Source organism: Arachis ipaensis, chromosome B2 (assembly GCF_059453495.1).
Source record: "Arachis ipaensis isolate K30076 ecotype BB chromosome B2, ASM5945349v1, whole genome shotgun sequence".
In the NCBI taxonomy this organism is placed as follows: domain Eukaryota; kingdom Viridiplantae; phylum Streptophyta; class Magnoliopsida; order Fabales; family Fabaceae; genus Arachis; species Arachis ipaensis.
Window position 1 is genome coordinate 12,409,207 of NC_142437.1, and position 4,379 is coordinate 12,413,585.

At 29.0% G+C, this 4,379-nt stretch overlaps 1 long non-coding RNA gene across 1 annotated transcript; it reads right to left on the bottom strand.

The window, feature by feature from the left end:
- Positions 1-1,871: 1,871 nt before the first annotated feature.
- On the bottom strand, positions 1,872-4,121 carry LOC107628193 (uncharacterized). The gene is made up of 4 exons (XR_001617632.3): positions 3,955-4,121; positions 3,809-3,863; positions 3,592-3,720; positions 1,872-2,123 (listed from the first exon to the last, which is right to left on the bottom strand). It is a non-coding gene; the product is annotated as an uncharacterized LOC107628193 (long non-coding RNA).
- Between the last annotated feature and the right edge of the window lie 258 nt (positions 4,122-4,379).

Consider the following 4,379-nt stretch of genomic DNA (forward strand, 5'->3'; position numbering starts at 1 on the left):
CTCATAAAATTTGTCCATATACAACTTTTTTTTGTTCATCTATAATATTATGATTTTAAAAATTAACTATATTATAACATGCCATTCAATTAGGATATATATTGTTCAATTAGGATATATATATATATATATATTAGAAACAGAATTAATATTTTTTTAAAGTGTTATTTCAAATTAATTTGTCAAAAAATACTTCAAAAAAAGAGATATTAAAAATAAATTTAGATGTATTAAAATACTGCATAAAAAATTTCTTAAAAATTTTATTGGAAATGTTTATTTTAGGTTATTAGTTAAATGTAATTTTAGATTTTTATAGTTAAAATTAAAATTGAAAATAAGTTTAAGTAAGTAGTCACAAATTAAAAAGTAGAATAGTGTTAATATTATCGTTATATTCGTAACTAGAGTTGTTGCTTCTAAAATTTAATCCATAAAATTTGGGTATAATCAAATTGGCTTGGGTTAAATTTGAAAGAAATTGAGAATTGAACTAATTAAATTTAATCGCTTTGAAATGAATCGGGTAAATATGGTTTTAGGACTAAACTTGGACCGACCAAATGAGATTGCATTGATTTCAATATCGGATTAGAAATAGATTTAAATAAAAAAAGAAAAAAAATTGTGACAAAAAAAATAAGAAAAAAATATGAATGATAGTTGAAGTTTGATTAAGATTAAGTAAAAATTATATAAATAGTATATTTTTGTTTTTGATATATACGTAATTAGGTCAGGTCGGTTTCAAATTCTAAAAAAAAATTGTGAAATTTAAATTTTTTATTTTTTTAATAAAGTTAGTGGTGATTCCTAGATTTTTTTAATATTTTTGTCTCAATATAGTATTTTGTCTTCTTTAAAAAATATCAGAGAATTAAGTCTATTTAATTAAATTATACATATAAATTACTTAAATTATATTTTTTATTTTAATAATAATTTTATGAATAATTTTTATTTTTGTGAATAATATTCTCTTTATAATATTTAACTAAATAAATTTTTTATTATATATTTATGTTTACTTTTATAAATTGATGTTTAAATAAAAAGATACCCAACATAAAAAAAATATCACAACACAAGTGTGCTTTTGTATGTATAGTATAAAAAAATGAACTTGAACTAAATATAAATAATTAAAATTAAGATACAAAATACTTAAGATAATTAATTTTTAAAATTAGAAAGAACGAACTATAATTAAATTCATTCTCTTATATGAGGTATTCATTTTACATTATATAATATACATATAAATTTAGATTTTTAAAATTAAAATTAAATTCATAAATATTTTTAAGTAATTAATGGCATAGAGTTTTTTTTTCTCTTTTAATATGCTTACACGAAATAAATGGTATTTTGGTCTTTTTGTTTTAATATATTTAAATAATATTAATGTTAAAAAAATATTTTTATCTTTTTAATTAAATAAATTTTAAATTAAGATTAAATAATTTTAATCTTAAAGAGTTTTTTTTAGTTTTTTACCATTAATACTAAAAATATGTTTTGATTTTTTAATTTTTAAACTTTTTATTTTTGTTTCAATTATAATGTTATATAGTTTTTCTGTAATATTATTGTAATAATCTAATATGAGTTGTAACACCCTACCACATTAAGCTTTACGCTTAAGTCGTAAAATAGAGGTGGTGTGGTATTACGACCTCTAAAATAAAATGAGTACACATAATAGTAGAAGAATTATAATATGCTAGGAGCCTTGAAGAATAGAGGAAATAAAAATCGCGAATATAAAAGCGCAACGCTCAAGGAACGAGTTAACCTGCGTGCTAAGAAAATCATAACTATTAAACACAAGATAACAGAAGTGGGAATAGAGTGCCAAAGATACATAATATCAAGCTCCTAACTCAGCCTACGAAGTCAAGACTGGCCGGAGAATATTTACACATATATACATACATATCCAAAACCCAAAAGTACATATACACAATCCTGCCTCTCCATAAACCTCTAAGAGGATCAAAAAGAATAAGCCATGCGGAGAGAAAGCTAAGTACATATATATACATCATAGCATAACAAAATATCCCAGTAACCACTCCGCCTCAAGAGTCCAGACGCCTAACGAGATGCCTCTCGACCTGCATCTGAAAAATAACAACATAGTATGGAATGAGAACCGGAGGTTCTCAGTATGGTAAAGGTGCCACACACATAACATATAAGGTCCTGGGAATGCCAGAGGCAATCCTAGAACACCGACACTCAGATTATAGAGCTTAAAGTATTAAATAGAAGCCATAAAAGGTGGTTTACTAAGGATATTTAAACCTAACTTAACTTAACCTTAAATCTAAATCCCATTCTGCCATTCCTCCTTACCTCCAACTCCATCATGCATTTTCACAGACAAGTAAACAAACAAAGGCAAGCACAAGAAGGTTACAAGTACTGTAGATAACAAATATACATTTAACATGACAAGTACATTTAGGCACACCCAGTTAATACACAAGCAAGTAATTCAAGTAATATGCATATGATGCATGCTTGTCCTATGGCTGATGAGGCTCATCTGTCGGTTATCCAGCCAACCCGACAAGTCTGAATTGTACTTAGACTGTCCCCCGACGTACATCCCCAAGAGTCTGCATAGTTTTTTCTCAAATAATCAATAATACTCAATGGGGGTAACATTCCCGAGAATTTATATAGTGTCCGGTCACACACTTACGTCGTAGGGTCAACAGAGTATCGAGTTTTCAACCTGGTACACGTGGTGGCAAGCCACGACACTTAATCCAGGGAATCTCGTATCTCAGATTATTCAAATTCATAAGCCATATAAATAATTCAATTATAATTCATCAACTTTAACATCATTCTCAATCGCATTTCATTCATCATCATACATCAATCATATTCAATCCTTATCCTTCATTATCACACCTCCCATTCCGTCCATCAATAGTTCCAATTCAAAACATAACTCATTCTTTTCTAAATGAATCAAACTTAAAACATGCTCATTTTCTTAATAACTCTAAATCAAACCATATAACCTTTGAATCTAAATCTTTTTAAATAATCATATAAACAAAATCTCTAATTTTTATAAAATTTCGGCAGCATCTCCTCTAAAACTCGGACTTTGCCACCTTTTTCGGGTCCAAACCTATTTTCTTTTCAATTCAATATACCCTTCCTCATTACATAACAATCTCCACAAAAAATCTACCTCAGATCAACAATTAAACTCATACAATATTCAAATCTAACAACCAAAATTCAACTAAGAGTCATAGTTCACAAATCCTAGGCTTTTAACACACAATACCTCAAATCAATAATTCACCAAATCATTAATTAATCAACAAGCACCAAACCAACCATGTTCATCAACAATAACATTCAACTATAATTCTCTCCAAATTAACATAACAACATTCACCATCCAAAATTAATAACTAATTATCCAATAAACTTCAACCAATTATATTCATCGACAAATTACTAAACATTAAACATACACCTGCATTCCAACTTATCCTATGGTCATCTAGCCTAAGTTTTCACAGAACATTATATATTAAATGCAAGAAACCTAAACCATACCTTGGCCGATTTCCACGTAACGACCAAAGCAAATTATTTAAAATCAAGGCAGCCCCTCAAAACTCAACTAATCCGCTTCCTCCAAGTTCCAATATTCACAATTTCAAGCTCCAATTATTTATTCACAACCTAATACACATTTATAACACACATATATCCAATTTAATACTCAAAGCTCAAATTCAATGAAATTAAAATAGAATTATCATATTCTCACCTTACCCAAGCTTCACATAAGCAAGAGTGAACGTTTTCCTCAAGCTAATTGGATCCTAAAACATCAAAAATTAAAGAAATTCAATACCTCCACTCAAATTCCCAAAAATTGGGAAAGAAGAGGCTGAGAATTAAAAAACAAGTTACCTATGAAATTGTTCCGGTAGAAACGTAGAGCTCGATGCGGTGGTCGCGTGGCCACAAACGGTGCGGCGATCGAAGCTCGGACGGAGGAGATACGGCGTTCGGAGTTCACCGTAAGGGTTACGGGATTCCTTTCTCTCCTTTCCCTTGCAACTTCAACGTTGCTGAAATGGGGAAGATGAGGACGTGGGTCCTTTTTAAAAGCTGGTCCGGTTGGGCCCACGGTCCGGTTTGAGTCCGGTTTAACCGGTTCGGCCCGTTCGGTCCAATTTTGGACTGTTTTCTTTAAAATTGGTGTCAAAATTCTCGTTTCGATGAGCTCTATCCTAATTTGATATAATATTCGCATTTCTAATCCTCCTTATTAAAAAATTAATTTATTGACTAATTATCTACTAATTAATCGGGGTTTACATGAGTAATATTAA